This window comes from Castor canadensis, chromosome X, assembly GCF_047511655.1.
Source record: "Castor canadensis chromosome X, mCasCan1.hap1v2, whole genome shotgun sequence".
NCBI lineage: Eukaryota > Metazoa > Chordata > Mammalia > Rodentia > Castoridae > Castor > Castor canadensis.
Genome location: NC_133405.1, coordinates 139,666,642 through 139,690,106, shown reverse-complemented (window position 1 = coordinate 139,690,106; position 23,465 = coordinate 139,666,642).

The window sequence follows — 23,465 nt, the reverse complement described above, 5'->3', positions numbered from 1 at the left end:
AAAGAAGTTCATCTGAACTTTGAGATTCTGAGATTGGATATGGTGGCACATGTCTGTAGTCCCAGCTACTTATGAAGTGGAGATAAAGAGGATCTATGTTGGAGGCCAGCTCCAGGAAAAAGTTAGTGAGATCCCCATCTCAACCAATAATGTGGTTGAGGAATTACATGCCTGCAATCCTTGCACTGCAGGAGGCACAGGTAGGATAATGGCCCAAGGCCAGCCCGAGGCACAGAGGTAAGAGCCTATCTGAAACACAATTAAAGCCAAAAAGTGCTGGAGTTTTGTTCAAAGTGGTAGAGCACCTGCTTAGTGAGTGTGAAATTCTGAATTCAAAATCCCAGTAGTCCCCCCAAAAAAAGATTTCCTTTGCCAGTCTTATGTAAACCTTAGAACCAGCTTTTCTAGGAAAAGCTGTTTGGTTTCAAGACAGTTTTCATCCATTTTTCTTCATTACTGAGTGAGTTGGAAAATTAACTCTTGTTGGTAACTAGGACAGACTGAGATATCAACTCTCTAATCAACCTGGTATGTACAGTTTCCCTAAAATAAAAAAGAGACAGTAGAAAAGATAACCAAAGGTTTTTAAATACTAGATCTTAATTGCAGTGTGAGAATTAACTTACATGTGCTCCTAAGATATGTACCAATTTGTATATGCAAAATGAGAATATCAACATAAGTACACAGAACTAGAAAGAAAGATGCAAGGGAAATTCCTGACAAAAATGAAGTGGCTACAGGTAACCTAGTAAACTTAAATCTAGGAGTTCTATGGACAGTTAACGTTCATGAATTTTGAATCAAGTTCTTCCCAGGGCTGTCTTCAGAATTCATTTGGTTAGAAGCTGGCCTATGGATTGGAAACAAAAACAGTGCTAAATCTGCTAGATCAGTAAGGTTGTGCTGGGATTCCTTCCTAGAGAATCACTAATGCTATAGATACCCGCTCTCTGTCTCTCAAAAAGCCTTGATACTCATGGAGTGTCTCCAGTGTTTATGCGGCCACTATCTTATGTGCACCTTCCAAATATAAGTTGTTAGAAATCCTTCCAAAGCAGAGACTACATATAGGTGCTTCTCATGCAATTCCTTATGAGACCACATCTCATTGTGAGTCAAACACTTCATTAAAATTCTAACTTTGGGCACACAACGTGAGCCAAAAGAAACAGCTGTATCTTTTCTTTAGTGTCCTGTGACACTCAGGTAAATACATTTCTAATTGTACTGTTCTTGTTTTATTTTGCTTTTTTTTTCCTTTTGATGATACTGGTATACAAACTCAGAGCTTTTCGCTTGATAGTCCTGTGCTAAGCTGCTTGAATCCTCAGCTCTTTCTGCACTGGTTGTTTTGGAGATACGGTTTCACTTTTTTGCCCTGACTGAACTAGAACATATTCTTCCTATTTGTGCTTCCACAGGAACTGGGTTAATTGGTGCCCACAAGATGCCTAGCTGTTTTCCATTGAGATGAGGTCCCACAGATATTTTGCCTGGGCTGGCCTCCTGATGTCAGCATCCTGAGTCGATAGGAGTACAGGTGTGAGCCACCAGTGCCTATAGCATTAGCAGCTCCATGTCCCATGTGCAATATCAAAATTATCATGATTTTAGAGACAACTGGACATTTTGTTTCAAAAATCAAAGTGAAGATAACTATACCAAGGTATACCATGATTAATTGGCCAAATCCACAAGAAATATTAGATATCTGGTTGAATAAATTTCATTGGAAATAGTGAACATGTATTTATACATATATTTTTCTCTTACTTTCAAACTCTGTAAAAGTACTTGCACATGGAAGTAAGATAAGAACAATGCATGTGGGGCTTATAATATGTGCAGTCCAAATGTATATAAAGCGTGAATCTGGATCTGGAAAGATATAAATGGAAGTGTACTAAAACAAAGGTCTTACATTATGCATAAAGTGGTATAACACTGCTAGAAGGTAGAGTGTAAATACTATGACCCATGAAATGGTCATGAACTGTGACAAAGAATAATCTGGCAAAGAAGCTCATTGGCAATATTTGAAGAGGGGAAGGACAGTTATCCTTGCAGTCTATAATTTCCAGTTCTGAGAACTGTTGTTAAAGTAAGAAGAATTGACTTTTGTAGGAAAATAAACATATTTACATATCTGATGCAATAGTCCATGGTAGATGCAATTTAGGTCAGATGATGATAGGGCTAATAATTGGAAGTGACATAACATAATTTGAATGACTGAAAGGTAACATGGATCATATAGTAATGACAGTGTTTGACCAGATATACCATTGAAGGGCAAAACAATGAAATAGAAAGAAAATTCATTGCAGGTACTTTCTGAGGAACTGGAAAATAGTGAAGCAAGTCAGAGGCAGTTTTGAGGGAATACTTTAAGGACCAAATGCTTTGCAAGATTGTTCACCTCGTCAGGATACATTCTCCAGTTTGCATGTACCTCTCAGAAGTAAAAGCTACTGCCTCACTGATTCAGGATATTAGAGGGAAAGGTTCTGGTCTGATGAGATATTGTAAGACAAGAGGATAGTCCCACAAACAGAGAAAGCCAAAAATATGTGTCCCCAAATTTCCATATAAACCCAAAAAGGTTGCATCTTGAATATTAAACCTTACTTATAATCAGAGCTTGGAGGAATTAGTATCAAAAGGAAGCAAAAAATGCTGAAAGAATTGGAAAATCAACTAGTGGCAATGCCAAGAAAGAGTCAGGAATTTCCTTTGTTAGAACTAAATCTGCTCTTCCTAGGAATATAACTACCCAATACCTACAACATAGTATTTACAAGGTTCAAAAATAAAATTCAAACTCTTTACATATGCAATTAAAGAGTTCTACCTCATAAAATGTATGATAATTGCACAAAAGTATTTTTTCTGTAATTTTAAGTGACTAGCTGAAATAACAAAATTAAATACAATCTGGGAGTATCAAAATATGTAGATCATTTTGTGGTAACACATAATTTTATATTAGAAAACACTGTAGTTGCAATTGCTGATATTAGATGTATATGAATAAGAAAGTATGCATATCATGAAAATACATGCTCTGGTTTAAATTCTGTACTGAATGGTTTAAACACTCTTTCAAATATGTCCCTCTGTCTCCTAAATGTTGTACTTCACTGAGTCCTAAATCTATCATTACACATGCTGGCTACTTGACAAACCTCTTCACCGATAACAATAAACTCCTCACGCTGGGGTGTCATCTCCAAAGGAAAAAAAAATGTTACTGTGCTTGTTTTCTCAGAAGCACTACATGTTTGCATTAGAATAAACCCTGAGAGATGAAGAAAGATGGTAACAAGGGTTGGACACGAGATGATATTAGATCTGAGAGGTAGGCAGCAAAGCCCAGGTAAAAATCACCTTTTGGTGTTTAGATCAAGGCTGTTTGCTAGAAGAGAAAACTGAAAGGTGTGGTTTTCATTTTGGATGAAATGAAAATCTTCAGGTACATTTTTGGAGACCTACAAAGGAGATTAACCTACGGTTTAAAGGACTACATTGTTGGGAAGAGATACAAGCAAGAGAGAAGTAACTCCATTAAGATGCAAAGTCTAAATCACACTGTGAGAATGCACACTTGGATAAGTGAAGAACAGGATAAAACACTTGGATAAGCTATATTAAAGAGAGAAAGAGTAATTCAGGAAAAAAGAAAGGCCGCAATCAACAAGATCATTTCATAAAATCAAACAGAAGAATTTGCAGGAGACTATCACCGAGAATAATTTCAAATAAGGCAAATACTACAGAATAGCCTTTTAAGTTGCCTATAATTTAAATTCCTGTTGAACTATAGACAAATTGAACTAATAGGTTAACATGAAAATAGGCAGCTGAACTACTACTCAGAAAATGTGACTTTGGACAGCCTGTATTATAAGATACATAATTAGATAATATGTAAGGACCGGGTTGAGGGCCTAAACCAAGTTCCATTCACGCATCAAGTATGGACATAACTTATACCACATGGTTTTACTAAGTATAGGGGAAAAAAACCTTTTACATCAATTCGTGTTTTAGCAATAGTATCTAATACCACTGCAGGATATTTATTTCTTCATTGGTAATGAAACACTTTGTACTACAACTATATGAACAACAAAGACTGTTTTAGGCTTCATATGCTAGGAATATTTATCATGTTTTCTTCTGAGTGTCAAGTCAAGCAAGGTAACAAATAGATCCATTTCCATTGTATCAGAAATATCAGTCACCAATTTAAATGGCTTTTAAGTTCTCATAAATTGCTCTTATCACATACAAACTTTATCTAGCTTGTATATGTCTATGACTCATACTTTATTTTTACTTCCCCATTTTAACTAATTAACTCATAAATGTGATGAAATATGCAGAAAATTACATAAGCCATTGAATAGAGATGTACCCATTTTCTTTACTTTTGGAGACACATAGTTTCTTAGAAACAACAACGCAATGACTCTTTTTTTTTCTATTTTAAGTTATTGGTCTTTTAATTTTTATTGTTGTATTTTATTCATGTGTGCATACAAGGCTTGGATCATTTCTCCCCGCTGCCCCACCTCCTCCCTTACCACCCACTCCACCCCCTCCCTCCCCCCCTACACCCTCAATACCCAGCAGAAACTATTTTGCCCTTATTTCTAATTTTGTTGTAGAGAGAGTATAAGCAATAATAGGAAAGAACAAGGGTTTTTGCTGGTTGAGATAAGGATAGCTATACAAGGAGTTGACTCACATTAATTTCCTGTGCGTGTGTGTTACCTTCTTTAATTAATTAATTAATTAATTAATTCTTTTTGATCTCACCTTTTCTCTAGTTCCTGGTCCCCTTTTCCTATTGGCCTCAGTTGCTTTTAAGGTATCTGCTTTTATTTTCTCTGCATTGAGGGCTACAAATGGTAGCTAATTTTTTAGGTGAACACAATGACTCTTACCCATAAAAATGTTTAAAAAAATAATCCACATGGCACTAATTGGTAAAGAGCAGCATAAAGTTATATTTAGGAGAATTAAACTACTTTTTGCTGTAGATTTATTAAGAATGTTACCATGCAGAAATAATTCAACATCTTAAGGGTGGTGGTTTAATGAAACCACAGAATAGCAAAGGGAGAAATATTGTGTAGTAAATAAATTTTAAATTATAGAAAATACTTTGCAGTATTACCTATTATGGTAGGGATGCTAATGTACAGCATAGGAGTCCTTACTCCTTACCTTTAGATCTCCTGTACCTGTTTCATTGAAGGTACTTATTTTACAATGTAATATTTTGGCCCATGATTTTTCAGATAAATTGTACATAATATATATATTTATGGTAGTACAGTTTTCACCAGTGCTTCACACAAACGTGTCTCCCAGTATTCATAGTGTTGCATAATTTCATACCACGATGTCCTTGTTCTTTCCTATCTGACTTGTGCTAACCAACAGGGCAAAAACGTGATAACATGGTTTAAAATAACTTTGCCCACTAGAATTTGCTCTCTTGGAATACTGACATCTTGTGACAAAGCCTGGGGATAATGAGTTGAATATATTTCCTTATCCGAACATAGCAGAACCACTAGATGTGAATAAAGTTATACTCAACAAGCAGCCTGCAAGGCACAAGATGGCAGAAACCTCAGTTGTGACCCAGACAACAAACATCATTGATATTTTCCATATATTTGAGTGTAAAACACTAATAAAAAAGCACTACTACTGAAATGGTTGTTTTATAAAACCCACATTTGTATTGATTCCTTATGTATCACACACTGACACATTAGTTCCACATTATTAAACATTTTGACATATTGTTGACTAGGGAAGAAACAAATGAGTGACAAACTAAACACATCAACATACATTCGCAACCATGCACACAAATTTTCATTATCATGATAAATGTATGCCAGATGAATGGTAAAACGTTTGTGGAAGTTAAAAGAGGCTCTGAGTTTATATGGGCAAACTGAATGTCATGTGCATTAGTCAAAGATCCTTCAGTGGCAGAGTTGGAAACGGAACACACGTTATTCACCTACTGAACTGAAGCTCTCCACAGACCCCAGATATACCAGTTGCCCTTTTGCATTCAGCTACACCATTTCTGGAGATTCTAGAACCAAGTTTTGTGCACATGGAAGCACACACTCAAACTTCTAGCTACACTGATTTCTGATAAAAAAGGTCATTCCTAATAGCAGTTTTCATTTCTCCACTTGTGGAGAATGAAAGGATGCCACAGAAATGCTCCTCAATCTGATGACAGAGGTCCATAGACTGCAGGTCAGTTTCTTTGTCTCCTTGATATGTGTAAACATTTCTGCTCCCACCATATCCATAGTACAAAGCTCAGGAATTTCTGGGCTGGTGATGATGAAGTGAGCAGAGCTGCACATGTGCAGAGGGAACAGCTGTTCTCTTGGTTCTGGGTCCATGATGTCATTGGACGGACAGCTACATTTCCCATAATACTGTGAAACTCCATTAGGAAATAACACAGGATGCTCTACCTGTTTTCCCACCTGCAGGTAAAAGACAAGATCCTGAGGCATAAAGAATGGTCATGTGAGTGATGTGGAATTCTTGTTCTTTAAATCGTGCTTTAAAAACCTTGAACCTTGGAATAATAGATAAGAAATAAGTGGGCCACTTATTAACACTAATAAGCATCTTGTTTTAGTTTTAATATGTTTTACTGTAATGGAAAGTACATCTACAATTACAGATGTAATGCAATGTAAAAACAATGCCCTGCTACGCTTTACAGCTATTTCAACCTATACCTCTAAAAAACTAATCTTAACAATGTCCCAATAAAATAATAGTAAAAAGGGGGTCTAACCCAAATAATGGAGTAAAACATCACAGAGATGAAATGGTGTAATCCATTAGCCTTCTGCAATATTAAACTTCCAGTTGCTCAGTTATTTTCCCAGATACCCTTGAGTTTGCATCCTCTATTGATTAAGTATTTAATTATATATTTGTGTGGCAGACATGGTCATGGACTTTCCCTTTCTTTCCCTGGCTTCTGTTTATCAATAGGCAGCTCTTTAATAGGCATGGGGTTTCACTGAGCTCCACAGATAACTGAAGTTTCTCTTTACGCAAGGAAATGTCCAGGTTGAGTAACACGACTGAGGTGGGCATGACTATTGTAATGAGGTGAGGAAAAATGGGAGTGAGATTTTATGTATGGGGTTTGGGGGTTGGGCATCTAGAATCTTGGCAAAGATTGTCTCTTTTCCTAATGCTAGCACTACATCCTTCACATTCTTGTACCTTCTTTATCCTACACTTAATCCATAGTGGCTCTATTCTGCAGAGTCAGGAATGTGAGCCTGGTTCTTGTCAGAACTTTGAAATACCTGGCATCATTTCCTTACAACCCTGAATCACAGGTCTCTCACAATCACCTTTGGTATGATATCTGTGCACATTTTAAATATAGGCTAATTGACAAAATTGTGTGAGGGGAATCAGTGCTTGGCATACCTATTCTACTATAGGGATTATCATTTAAACTATTTGTGTCTTAGTCTTCCATCCACAAGAATGGTGAGAAACACATTTGAATATGAAAACTCCTCTTGAGCAAAACTGTAATACAAAAGATAAGTACGAAATCCGTTTCATCCCTCCAGAAGGTTAAGTCCTGAGTGAATAAGAGGAGGCACAAGGATGACATAGACATTCCCTGAAGAATCCGTTTATTCAAGTTTTCACTGTTCAAGTTTTCAGAGATTTAAAAGCTATTCCAGGATTTTTTTCATTCTATCATTAGAATTATTTCCTTAATTTCATTTTTGGACTAGTGCATATAGAACAAAATTGATTTTGTATATTTATCTTGTATCTGTTACCTTGCCAAAGTAATTTATTAGTTCTAATACTTTCTAGTGCGTTTAAAATTTTTTTTCTGAATACAAAATATCTCCTCTACTTGATTGTAAATAATGGCAGTTCTCTTGTAATCTATATGCCCTTTAGTTATTTCTATTCCCAATTGGCTTGGCTAGCCACTCCAATACAATGGTAAATAACAAATGTAGCCAGGTGAACATATTTGTCACCTTTCTAATTTTAGGAAATATAAATATCGATTTAATTTTTAAGGGATGATACTAATTTCATTTTGTTTTTCATGTATCCTTTATCAGTTGATATCCCTATTGGGCTAAGTATTTTCATTCCTGAAAGGATGTTGTATGTTTTCAACATTGATTGAGATGTTTGGGTAGATTTTTAAAGTTTTGTATTTATATGGTATTATGCATGAAAAGATATTTGACTATAAAATCACTGTGTATTCTTTGGACAAATCAAGCCTGGTGATGTTTATGTGTTTGTATAGGTGCTGGGTTCTTTTTCCTTGGTTTTGGAGCATTATACAACTGTTTGTTTGTTTTTTTAAGTATATGGGTCTGAAGTTTTATTTTCTTCTGAAATCTTTGTAGTTCTAGCATCATATTTGGTATCTGCTCCACAGAATGAGATGGGAAAAAAATCCATAATTTTTGCTGTCTGGAAAGTTTGGGAAGAAATGATACTAATTTTTCTCAAATGTTTCAGAGAATTTACCAGTAGTGCTCAGGAGGTGTCGTTTTCTTTGTGTAGTTGTTTTTTTTTTAATTATAAAAATTCTATAATATAATCTGACTCTCCTATTACTATCATTAGTATAATTTTTCATCTTTATTTCATGTCACCTGTAATCTTTATTGTTTCCATGCTTCTGCATATTTTAGATTCTTAACACAGTGTGTTAACACAGGCATGTAAGTTATTGGGTTAAGGACATTCTTCTTTCTTAATATGAATGTCTATAGTTGTCAATTTCCTAGTAAGTTCAGCTTTATTAACCTTCTAAAATGCTGATATACTTTATTTTCATTTCAAATCTTCTCAGTGCATTCTTTTATGATGATTTTATAATTTTGAACTTAGTTGTTAAGGCTCACCTAATTTTCCCAAATCTTCAAGTTATTATTTCCTATATTTATTCAATGGTGCTTGGTACATAATGCATTATATTTATGCTGCTACATGGATTCTACTTTGTTTACTGACTTTTCATGGAGCCTGACCTAGATAGTAAGCATATGCAATTAAAATGTATATTTGCTATTCTAGGATGAATGCATTTTAAGTCAAGAAAGAATAAAAAGTTGTGTATATATTCTAGAACACTTATGCATTAATGGTGGGAATGAAAATTAGCACAATCATTATGGAAAGCAGTATGGAGACTCCTTAACAAACTAAAAATAGACTTTCTGTGTGATCCAGTGATACCACTTCTAGGCATATACCTGAAGAAATGTGAGTCAGGATACAATAGAGATATTTGTACTCTGATGTTTATTGTAGCACTGTTCACAATATCAAACTGTGGAAACAAGCCAGATGCCCTACAACTGATGAATGGATTAAGAAAATGTGATAGATATGTGTGCATGTGCTTGTGTTGGTTTCTTTTTGCTTTACATGACAAGCCTTATGATACATCTCATACCATTGCTTTCCTCTTTGTGAGCCAAAGAGGAAAGAGCCTAAATAAATATTTGTAAATATTTATTTAGACATTTTGTTAGCTTTACTAACAAAATCAGTCAAGTTGGTAATAAATAGTACTCATCATTCTCCTCATCTAATTTCATTTTGGATTCATGTTTTAACCCATTACAGCTGTGCTTCTTCTACCTAATTTGTGCTTATGTTTGCAAATCTAACCTTCTATTACATTGCAAGAAGAATAGAATACATTCTATTTTATGCAAATAATTTTATACCTTTGCCCTCTGCAACAGTTAAAAAAACAATACCAATGTGCATTTCTATGTGTTTTTACACTATTCTATTTTCCCTTATGGGTGACTTATTGTTTCTTGCTCTATAATCTTGTGGACATTTCCAGTGGCTGTAAATGGTAGACATTTTTCATGTCTTAGCTCTGTTTTGTTTTGTTTATTTTAGCAATTTTCCTGAGGAGCAGTTCCATAATGCTTTCCACACTGACATCCAGGTACAAAATGTATTAGCTCTTTCCCCTTCTCACTTTCTTCTAATTCCTTGCTTTTTGGATTTACTCTGATAAAACTCTCCTTCTACAAATTTTGATCTTGTGTCTTGTTGGAATAAACAAAGACACCCAGAGACAAGAAAGTCATGGCAGCCCTAGCTTGAGCAAGTCAAACACTGTGGGGGGAACCTCAGCATATCCCTCCCTACAAGCTAGGAAAGGACAGGATCCTGATTTAGCAGAACCACAGTACTCCAGCACAAGAATAGATATAAACAGCAGTCAGCAAATGTCCAGGTCTGAACCTAGTAGAAGAGAGGAGTTACAAATTTCAACCAGTTGAGATAGGGGGTTGGGGAGGGAGAGGGAGAGAGTGTGTGTTACCATTCTGTTCTGTATATTAGGGTTTATAATTCTGAATAATAAAATATAGCCCAGTTAGCTTAAGAAGGAAAGATTTGTTACAACCTAAGTTGTCAGATGTAGTTTAAAGCAGAAAGGATATGTATGTCTAGTTTGAAGAAATGGCTCCTTCTCAAGGGAGACTTCTAGTTAACTTTCACAGAAAGCTGCTATTAAAGACAGCTTACACTGTCTATTAAAGAATTGTAATGTATTAACACTGCAGTGAGAACATAAATTTGCTTTATCAAGTGGTGGATACAGAGCTGACAGAACATGGCCCTCTAATCACGTTTTCCAGAAGTTTTTTTCACTGTTTACATAGATACCACTTAATGTTGCCTGCATTTGTCTGGTGTAAACTTGGTTACATAGAAAATTTAAATCGAAAGAAAGTCTGGTTTACTGTTGCTGCTTAAAAATATTATCATAAACTACATGACTGAAAATAATAGGAAATTATCCTCTCACAATTATGTGTTAAGAACAAGGTCTTAAGTTTGTGTGTGTGAGTATATGTGTGTTAGTGTGTGTGAGTGTGTATGTGTGTGTGAGTGTGAGAGAGAGAAAGAGAGAGAGAGAGAATTAACATAAATGTTTTGGCAGGTCTAAACACTTCTCATCTGTATATGTTGATGGAGTACAAAAAGTAAGGCAAACAAACTCCCGTCATATTAGAAGAAAATGGTACCCTCACAGAGTCTGTGTCACATATCACAGGAGATGGCAGATCCTCTGATGTGTTTGTCTTCTAAGCATTGAAAAATGGCAGCAGCTCCATGCATGGGATAATGAGAGAAGAAATGGGGCTCCTGACCCTGCACAAGTGGTAGAATAGACAAGAGAGTGAGATGGAAAGAAATCATAGCAGGATATTGCCTCTGAGAACATGAACAGATAAAAGTAGCAAGCCTAAATGAGCTCATCTGAGACTCATATCCAGGTGGAGGGCAGAGAAAACAATCATGTCCAGATGAAGGTCTTCACAGTAATAGGTACTTAGTAGGATTAAAAACTTGGCATTGCTGCCTACATTTTAGATCAGTCTCCCTGACTCTGAGTCTCTCTCTTGTGCAATCACCAGGGAAGACAGGACTTACTGATAATATCTGTATGATAAAGGACTAAAACTAACTAATAAAGGAATATCAGAGGCTCACAGGACAGAACTCCTCCCAAATGATGATAATTAACTACAATTATGAAGCTGAACCCTAGAGCTGGTGTAATCACTGCAGGGGAAGCAAATTGGTCCCTTCAAGTAATGATAGTGATAACAGTTTCTCAGGAAACCCTGGTAGAGCCAGAACTGAGATAAAATTCAATCAAATCACACTTTAGCTGGACTATTTAATTATGCATAACTTACTCCCAGTGCCCCAGTTCTTCCTCTAAAGCTCATGTCTGTACCCCAAACATGACTGACATGTTTGTTGTTGTTCTTCCCACAATAAGTCACATATTAAGTCTTTTTGCTCTTTACCAGCATTCATTTCTTTAATGGGTGTGTTGGGGTGGGTGAGCAGAACTACATGTAGGAGCTCCCAGAGTTGGGCTTCTGGCCTAGGACTCCACTCACATTATCTCTGCTTTTCATCAGATCCCTGGAAATGTTCCCAGTTCTAGAGAGCCCTGAGTCATCACAATTACTAGTCTCTTCATCCTTTGCATGTTCAGTAGGCCCTTAATATCCATGGGTTTGAAGCAAGCTAAATAGGGAAAGAAAATTAAATAATTGGGACTCTAGTACAATGTAAACTTTCCTGGTGCCAGAGCTATTTTCAACTGCAAATCCTTTGCTTAAAACATGAATATTGATCACGTCCCATGCATGTAATTAAAATACTTAGGACCTAGCTTAAGTGACTGTGCATGAATAATTGTCAATCACCCTATCCCAATCCACCAGAATCACCCAAGATTTTCCCCCAATCGCAGGTTATTGGTGATCAAAGATTGCCCAGATCTTTCGCCACCTGGAGGTTATTGACAAAAACCTTGTCTCTTGAAACAAAGAGCCAACCACGTTTTTTTTTTAACTTTCCTCCCCCCACCTCTCTCTCTCTTTGTCTCTCTTACCCTGTCATTCTCCATTCTCTGCCCTGTCAGGAACCATGTAGCAATTCTCACCTACAATGAACACTATACTCTCCCTTAATACACTCATGTGTCCTGCTGAATCCTTCCATGTGCTCATCAGGAATTGATACTCTCTTCAACATTTGGCAAACCTAGCTAGCCACAAGATAATTAAGATAAAACTCCACATTGCAAAATCCCATCTCTACTATCCGTTTTCCTCTTTTATGGCTACCATCAGGAGGTAGCATCCCCAACCCTGAAGAGTGCATAATGATTCCCACATCGCATGGTCTGTGTGGGAATGGTGTCTTGCACTGCACTGGAGTACCAGCCCCCTCTGAGGCCTGAGGTCATGTTGCAGGGATACAATCTGCACATGCATGTGCACACAGGCAGCCCACCAGGAAGCTGGATTATGCATGCCAAGCTCCTGGGAGCCCCTGCTTCTCAGTGGAACTGAGAGACTAATTAACAGCAAAAGTTTTAATTTGCAAGATGATGCAAAGGCTACAGGCTCTCTCAAAGGCAGTCATAGCCTTGCTTTCCCCCCTGCCAGGACATTTGCCCCTGCCCCTCTCTCCCAATCTTACAAAATGACCTTGGGTTGGATGCTTTGGAGATAAATTTTGGATTCCATTCAAGATGACAAGATTAGATCCTAAAAGTAATTTCTAAGCCTCCTTCCTTGAGGAAAGTTGATAGAGGTCTAACTCTACCTTAGTTTGCTTGTGTCATTTGGCATATTTCTCAGATGTTTTTCTTCACCAGGATAATAGTTGGGTTAGTGCTTCACTCCAGAGCCCCTCCGGCAGGGGTAAGACATGGTCCTCTGGAGGAACTCAGACAGAAAGAAAGGTGCTTATGTCTGAGCTACAGGCAGAGATGTCTGACACAGTTGAATGAAATTGGAATAGGCAATTTGAACTCCATTACTTTCATTGACCTAAACAGGATGCTCCAAGGATCTCTGAAAGTTCACACCTCCAGAGGGAGCTCCCTCCTCCCCTGGTCCCCTCTGTCATATTGGGATAATCTACCCAAAAGAAATATGTCTGGTCCCCACATCAACTGGGGAATCAAAAAAGAGCCAGCTCTGGCATATGTCCAAGCCTATGTGGACAATTTATAACAGATTGCCAGATTTAGAAGTCTGACACTCTCATTTGATCTGTCAGGAATTTATCTCTCTCCTCATTTTCTTTTCTCTGGAGATTTCACCCTTTGTCTGAATAGGGCCAGATGGGTGGCAAGAGGCTCTCCCACTGTGATGGAGCCTTCTTCAAGTGACCTGACCCCATGGAAGCCATCTTTACAATTATGTTAGGATGACAGACATGTGGTCAGCGCCATCTTGCTATCCCTTTGGGAAAATCATACTTAACCTTTGGTGAAAAGGTTCAAGAGTACTCTTATTCAATTTGTCTTTTATCTGTGTTGGTTAAATGAATTAGTGTCTCAACGATTGGACATGAACATCCATGTTTGTGTTAGAAACTACTAAGAAAAAGCACTAAGTCTATAATGCCTCTGGAAAAACATAGTCAACTAACCTACTGCTAACAATAATGGCAAAAGGATGATTTGCTTAAAACTGAACTCTGAAGTAATCTCATTATTTTTATGTGTCATTGTGCACATTTTGTGTATGCCTATTAGTCTAGGAAACCTAAAAACAACTGACCAACATACTTGTGGCCACTAAAATTTTTTACATGTTTTTGAGCTCGTCTATGCTCACCTAAATTGACATTTTGAGCATACCTAAGTTCAAACATATCTTTGCGTATGTAATCCTCTCTGCCAAATTATTATAAAGTTAATATACCAAACTGTTGTCTCTTCAAAATACTGACTAATGTTCTAACTAAATGAAGGTCTAGCTTAAATGCAGACATTAAAATTTTATATTCTACCTTCAGACTAAAGAAACAGATTTTATGGACAGTAACCTTAATCTGTTTCGTTCTGTTATAAGGGTAATTTACATTCAACTCTTTTTTGTAATTGGCTGTATTAGCAAATGTGTTTTTGTAGATTACTGTTTTATATAAACACGTTTTAAGATTGCTTTTCTTCCTGAGTCTTCTTTAAATGTGTAAGGTTACTGAGTATTTAAAACAATTTTATTACAAGCAATGTTACTTAAATTCTGAATTTTGTAAAGCTTATTTGAAGATGTAAATTAAGAAGTTTTTAGTTATTGCGCATGATTAAATTGGCTGTAATTGAAAATTTGCCTAAAGAATTTTCTAAAGCCAAAATCTAAAGTCAACATTTTAAAAAGGGTTTTGTTTTATCTAGGTAACTGACTGGGATAAAGTGAATTTAATTACATTAAAACAAACAGAGGCAAAGGAAGGGTACATACATCCATTAGGAGGGTGGGCATACTTGAACATGGGAGTTGCACTGGGATTACTCAGGCATCAAGCTTTGGTTGGAGTCTGTAGAAAAGGAGATGGGTAGTCCTAAAAGATTGAGTTGCTTGTCATTAACTCCCAATGATTGAGCCTGTTATTCTTTTGGGCTGTGGGGTCTGCATGGAGGTCAGCAAGACCCTACCTACTGTATTACTGTGTGTCCCTAGCCATTCTGTTAACATCAGCAATCTAGGATGTGACTTCTTATCAACATCCAATCCATAACTCTCAGCTATCAGGTTTCTTCACACCATGCTTAACCCTCATCTATACTGCTTGTGTTGTATATTTTTGAGAAAACTGAGTTTAAACTGAATGAAAATTCTTTTGAGCGTCCTGTTATAAGAAAAACAAAAATGATCCCTTCATAACTGTGGTTTAAGAAAACTATTCTTTATGTGTGACTGATAGAACTAGAGCTTTACATGTGTCTGTGACTAAAGATACACAGAGCTATATACTTAACACTCTAAAGGGTATGAAAATATTTACAGAGTTAAAGGTATATAACCTTAGTATGTGTAAAGTAGACAGCTAATGCTCTCTTTTATCTAATGTGCATTGTATCTAGTTTTGTTACACATAAAAGTGGTCAAAAAATAGGAAGATTCAAGATGGCCAACTGTTGACAGTTCCAAACTCTGGAATTCTCACAAACCTGAAGGAATATGGAAATTGAGGGTCCTGGGGGGATGGTTCCAGATCTCATAGTGAGAAGAAGAACTCTACCTGAACCTAAAATAAGTGAAGCAACAGAAAATGTTGAGAAACATCTACAGGTTTGCATTTCCCACAACAGCAGAAGCCCGAACTGGCATCCACTGTGAGGCTGGGGACCTGAAACCCTCATCTCAAGAACTGCATGGAAAAAAAAGGCTGGTACCTAAGCAACAAATGCACCCAGTGGGCAATCTGCTGAGGAAAACTGCTGGGACTCAGTGAGTAGAAACACAGTCACATTGTGCTGTGGGCCTGGAACAAAAGCCCTTTCTGGATCTGTCTGTGAACTTCCCTTCAGTGGTTTGATTCCTCCCTCTTCCTACCCCTGCCCCCACACCCCATGTAACCTCCACTGGTGCCAGCATGACATCCACACACACACTGGAGATCACTGAACCAGTGGTATCTATAATAAGGGCATGTGAGGAATAGCTACCCACCAGGGAAAATTTACTGGGACCCAGCAGCAGCCCACAGAACACGGCACAGTGTGGCGGCACTACCAACAGCTGAGCTACACCCTGCCAGAGACGTTCACCAGAGAGCACATCTGGCTTAAACCCTGTGCTTGTGGATGAACACAGACTAAGCTGAGAGACTTTGAGAGAGGGGAAAATGTCCCCCATCAACTGTGGATGGGGTGAGGCCGGCAAGTCGTCAGTACAAACTCCAGAGATCCTATTTAGATCTATGAAGACCCGTTCTCCCCAGTATCAGGCATCATTCCAGAGGCAGGCAATTTAGCCTGCCATCTAGTGGACTGAAAGACTCAGAAACAGATTAGTGGGGGAAGAGTAATAGCAGAACAAAATTCTCAATTTTTATTTAAAATTTATGCCTGCTGCTGATAAAACGGAGATATAGGTCTTTTACTTGTTCACTCACAACTTTTCTTTTCTAAGTCCAACAGCGGTTTTGCATTCTCACACAAATTTCTCTTTAGCCTTCCTTTCCTCCTTCCCCTCTCATTGCTGTTATCATACCAGAGCCCCTTTAAGTTTGCAACCCTAAACCATGTTTTCTCCTCTCCTTTACACCACCCTCCCCAATTCATACTTTCTGTCAACTACCAGAACAATTTTCTAGCTCTTATTTTCCTTGCCCGCTGTCCATACACCCACAATCCTCCTTCTCTACCAATACTTCCAATGGATAAACCAATTCCCAGATTCTCTCTTTTTTGTTTAGTTCTGTGGAGTTTATATTCGCTTGTCTATCTGTTTGCATTTCATTTTTCTTCCCTCAATCTCTCCTATTTTATTACCTGCCTGATCTTTTCCACCTATTCCAGTCTGACTCCTAATTAACATTTACATTAGCTCAGCCACCATCCCTTCTGCTACATAAACTTTAAATCTCATATTGCCCACTAGATCTTTCCCTCTGTCTCCCTCCACCACAATCCTTACAACTTGTAGCATTCCAGAACAAGGAAAATTCATCTTTGCTTCAATAAGAAACCAAAGATACTGGAAGAATAGCATTCATTGGTCTTCATTATGGATTACTGTAATTTCAAGGCTGTAGTTTAGTAGCTAAGCCTCCTTGCCCTATGTGTAACAGGCAGCAGAATCTAGAACCTTCAGAATAATAAGGTGAAGACATTAATAGTAAGCCACTCCTTCACCCCATCTAGAGACAAAAAAAATAACAAACCCACACGAGACCTCAACAACCACCATGCCCTATACAATCTTTCACAAAACAAAATGACAGGTCACATAGAAAGGCAAACCTTGAGAATAACAGCTGATTTCTCAACACAAACTCTATATGCAAGAAGATCATGGAAAGACATGTTTCAGGCTCTGAAGAAAACAACTGTTAACCTCAATTTGTCTATCCAAGAAAACTATCCTTCCTTGTTGAAAGAGAAATGAATACCTTACACCACAAACAAAAAGTAAAGGAATTCATGACCACCAAACCAACACTACAGAGAGTACTTAAAGGACTCTTACACACAGGAGAAATTAAAGTCAGACAGAAAGTAGCAAGAAAAAATAAACACTTTTGACCAAGCAGACTAGAAAACAAGGAGAAGGGGAAAAGTGCACATCAGGGGATTACAAAGACTGGAAACACTACACACCTCTCAATACTAACACCGAATGTTTATAGCCTCAATGTCTTAATCAAAAAATATAGAATAACAAATTGGATTAAAAACAAGAACCAAACCATATTTTGCTTACAAGAGACACATTTCACTGAGAAAAGCTAGCACCAGCCTAGAGTCAAAGGATGGAAAAAAGGTTTTCCAAACAAATGAACCCCGTAAACAGAAAAGAGTAGCTATAATTATATCTGACAATGCAGACTTCAGACTAAAATCAGTCTGAAGAGACAATGAAGGTCACTTCATATTAATTAAAGGAACAATTCATCAAGAGGAGATATCAATTCTTAACATATATGCACCAAACATGCGACACCTAACTATATTAATAAAACACTAACAAACTTAACACTACAGATAGACCCCAACACAGTCTTAGAGGGAGACCTGAATACCCCACTGTCACACTGTCTAAGTGAAAAACTCAAGAAAGAAACTAATATACATGGTTAGACCAAATGGGCATAATGAATACCTATAGAGTATTTCACCCAACCGCTATGTAATACACTTTCTTTTCAGCAGCTCATGGAACGTTCTCCAAAATAGATAAGATTTTAGGACACACAGCAAGTCTCAGAAAATTTAACAAAATTGAAATAATCCCTGGTAAAACACCAGATCACAATGGAATAAAACTAGAATGTAACTACAAAAGAAAATACTCAAACACGTGGAGACTGAACAACACACTGCTGAAAGACCTGTCAGTCACTGAAGAAATAATGGAAGAAACCAAAAATTTCCTAGAATCTAAAGAAACTGAAAATACAACTTACCAGAATCTATGATACATAGCAAAGTCTATGGTAAGGGGGAAAGTTTGTAGCTATAAGTGCCTACATTAAAGATAAAAAAGCCTTTCAAATTAAAAAAAACCAATGATGTACCTTAAAAAACCAAACCTAGCAGACAGAGAGATTTATATTAAAGATCAGAGCCAGGATCAATGAAATTGAGACTAAAAAAACGATACAAATAATCAACAAACCAAACAACAAGACTGACACACACTTAGCCAACGTGACAAGATGGAGGAGGGAAAAGAACCAAATTGATAAAATCAAAGATGAAAAAAAAGAGCTATAACTACAAATTCTATTGAAATGCAAAGAATGCCTTGAAACTTATATTCAAGTAAACTGGAAAAATAGAAGAAATGGATAAGTTTCCAAATGTCATATAACAACCATAATTTAACCAAGAAGATACTAACCACCTAAAGAAATGTACAATAAGCAATGACATTGAAATAGTAATAAAGAGTGTCCCTACAAAGCAGAGCCCAGGACCTGACGGATTCACAGCTTAATTCTACCAACCCATTTAAAAAGAACTAATGCCAATAATATTCCTTAAACTTCCAGGAAATAGAGAGGGAAGGAACAATATGAAACTCCTATACTTATTCCAAAATTCAACAAAGATGTGGCAAAAGAAGAGAATTCTAGAATTATAGACTAATATGTTTAAAGAACAGAGAGGCAAAAATTCCCAACAAAATACTGGCAAACCAAATTCAATGACACATCAAAAAGATCATGCACCATGACTAAGATGGTTTCATTCCAGGGCTGCAAGAATGGCTCTACAAACACAGTGTCTGTAAATATAAGACAGCATATAAACAGAAACAAGGACAAAAATCACATGATCACCTCAATAGATGCAAAAAAAGCCTTGGCAAAGTTTTTCACAATTTCATGATAAAAGCACCCTAGAAACTAGGAATAAAAGGAATTTTTTGCAACATAATAAAGGAGATAAACCTATAGTCAACATTAAAATAAATGGAAAACAAATGAGACCATTCCCACTGAAGTCAGGAACCAAACAGGGGTGTCCACTTTTCCCACTCTTATGCAATATGGTTTTTGAATTCCTTGCCAGACCAATAAGATAAGAGGAAGAAATAAAGGAATACAAATAGGGAAGGAAGAAGCCAAACTGTCTGTATGTGCAGATGACATGATCCTAAACCTAAAGACCTCACCAAAAAACACTTAGAAATTGTAAACTCTCTTGGCAAAGGAGCAGGATAAAAAAATTAATGTACAGACACTAGTAGCCTTCCTTTATTCCAACAATGAACAAACCAAGAAAGAAATCAGGGAAACAGTCCCATTTATAGTAGCCTAAAAATAAAATGCTTAAGAGTAAATTTAATGAAGGAAACCAAAAACCCTTTGCATGAAAAATATGAATCACTATAGAGAACAATCAAATAAGTCATTGGAAAAGGGAAAGGTATCCCATGCTTGTGGATTAGTAGAATCAGCATTGTAAAAGTGGCTATCCTACCAAAAGCAATCTACCACCTGGACGCAACCCCTATGAAAATTCCAGTGGTGTTCTTCACAGTGATAGAAAAATCAATCCTAAAATTCATACGGAAACACAGAAGACCTCACAAAGACAAAGCAATTCTGAGCAAAATGTGCATTTTGCTCACAACGCTGGACTTCAAACTATACTGCAGAGCCATTCCAATAATAACAGCGTGGCAATGACACAAAAACAGACCAATGGCTTAGAACAGAAGACTGAGGTATAAGCCCACGTATCTACAGCCAACTGATTTTTGACAAAGGAGCCCAAAGTGCACAATGAAGGAAAGACATCCTCTTCAACAAATGCTACTAGGAAAACTGGATATCCACATGTACCAATATCAACTCAAAGTGGATCAAAGTCCTTAATGTAAGACCTGAAACTTTGAAACAACTACAGGAAGTAGTTGGAAATACACTGTAATATATGTACACAGGAAACAACTTGCTAAATAGAACTCAAATGGCCCAGCATCAAAGAGAAAGAATAAGCACATGGGACTGCATTAAACTTAAGAGCTTCTGTACAGCATAAGAAATGTCAAGAGATTCAACAGACTGTCCCCAGAATGAGAAAATATCTTTGCCAGCTATGGACCAATAAGGGAATAATATCCAGAACTGATTTGGGCCAATAAGGGAAGAATGTCCAATCTCCAGGGAAGCAACACCCCAGAGAAGAGACAGGCACATGAATTAAATAGGGAATTTTCAAAGGAAGAGGTACAAATGGCCGATAAATACATGATGAAGTGATAGTCTTCCCTGGCTATAAAAGAAAAGGAAATCAAAACCACACTAAGATTTCATCTCATTCAGTTAGAATGGCCGTCTCCAAGAGCAAAAACAACAACAAATGCTGGTGAGGATGTGGTAAAATAGTAACCCTTATGCACTCTTTGGGAATGCAAATTAGCACAACCATTATGGAAAGCAGGTATGGACACTCCTGAAAAAGTGAAAAACAGAACTGCCATATATCAATGGTATCCTAAAAAGCATAAGCCAAGATACCTTCCCACAGTAGAGATATTTGGCCACAGATGTTTATCACAGCACTGTTCATAATAAACAAGCAATGGAAATAATGAAGATGGTGTACAATTGCTCAACGGATCAAGAAAATGTGATATCTGCATCTATATCTATACCTACATCCACATCTACATCTACATCCATATCCATATCTATCTATCTATCTATGTATCTATCTATAATCTATCTTTCTATCATCTATCATCTATCTATCTATCTGCTATCATCTATCTATCATCTACCTTCTATCCATCTATCTGTCTATCCATCTTTCATCTATCTATCATCTCTGTATCTATCTATCTATCTAATGAAGTTTTACTCAGTCATAAGGAAAAATGACACAATGTGGCTGGAAGTCAAATGTATAGAATTGGAAGATATCATGTTAAGTGAGGTAACCTTGGTTCAGAAAGATACAGGCCGTATGTATTATCTCATATGTGGAAGATAGATCCAAAAGATAAAAAAATACACAAAAGCAAACATGATCACTTTCAAACTCATATGTGGAACATATTTGTTATACTGAACAAAAGACATTAAACTTCATATGAAGACATGGACTTCATGTACTTGTATGAAATAAAACAGTGAAACCTCTTGCGATTGCTTTTAAGGAGAGAGAAGGTGGAAGCCATTTAACCAATGTTCAATATCAGTCTATTTGGAATTGTCACACCGAATCCCCCATATTGTAATTTTAAAAAGTGGTCAATAGGACCTTTCACATCTTCTACTTCTGGTGGGTTCTAAGAGGTCTACCAGTTAGACAGTTGTAACAGGAAGTCTGAACTACATCTATTTGTTTTGACCAGATGACACATATATATGTATATATAACACACATATATATGCATATGTACATGTATACACACATATGTATGACATATACATGTATGTATGTATAAAGGTCTTGACTAGATGACATTCATATTTATATAAAGGTATGTTTATGTTTAACTACATATTTAGTGATGTGTACATGTATAATTAAGCATTAGAAATAGGGACGATTTGGGGTTGCTGACACTTCCTTCACTCATTCCTCATGTAAATGCTGTGGATTCCATGAAGGCAATCAGTTCTTTGTGTTTATGTACTTCATTGCTGAAGTGGACACATATGCCAGTTCACCTTCTTAGGATATTGTCATGGCAGCAGTTCAGTAACTACCTCAGGCAGTACATCCCAACCTGATCATGACCTTGCATTTCCTGATTTACATTACACAATTCCACACACAAAACCAACTCTTTTCAAGAGATCAGAGTATGTGTTGAATTTACAAACTGGCCATTTAAACCTCTCAGATTACATATTATTCATTTGTCTGATTTAGCAGTTAAACACTTAAGACGAATAGTGATAAAAATTTTTTATCTTGTTTCCTTGATATTTACCTTTATCAGTTGCTATTAGGGATATTTTTAGAAAAACCAATAAGCAGAATATATAGTGGGATGCCCTCTAAGACAGGTGAAGGATATGATGCAAAGTTCCCTGATTCTGTCTGCAGAGCCCAGTGCACCTGGCCTGCCTCCCATGGGCTGCCTCAGTTTCTCTACTGTGAAGCCCATGTCAAAGTCCCCAGGGAAGGTCAAACAGGCAAGACAGCTACTATTCCGTGAGAGCAACATTGTTCTACCTTGTTTCATATTTTTTCCTTTATTATTGTGCTAGGTAGGGGTACATTGAGGTATTTACAAATGTTCTTACAATGTAAGAAACATAAGCTATTAGTGTAAAGATACAGCCCCCTTTCTCTGGGTAACATATTGCTCTCATAATACAAATAATTTATCTGCTCTTCTCCTAGTCTGACCGTTTCCAAGTATACTGAACATCGTTTCATGCTTCTTCCTTGGAATTGTGTTTTCTGTGAGCATTAATAACACACCATTACCATGTTGGTGTCCCAAAAGAAATTTGTATGTTACTTCTTGGGCTCACTCCCCCTCCTCCTGGTACTTTCATGATAAGGGTAACTTCAGATTCTCATATTGCTGAGAATCCAAATGCCCTGCAGAGCTGACACGCTAAAATTAAAAACGAATATTCTTTCCTGGATGCCAAAAAAAGCATAAATTATGCATTGGATGCTTAGAATGAAAGACTTATTAGGCCAAGCAGAGAAATGGTTAAAAAATGTGCAGTCTGTGGAACGAGCAAAGCTTTTAAGAAATAAATCACAATCTTATTTGAAGGCAAATTTCCTCTTCATTCTTGATTTACACACTTCCTGTAGATTGTGAGTTAACTAGAAGGAGATCAGAGGCATATCTCAAAAAAAAGCAACATGCCATACAATCCTGAACAAA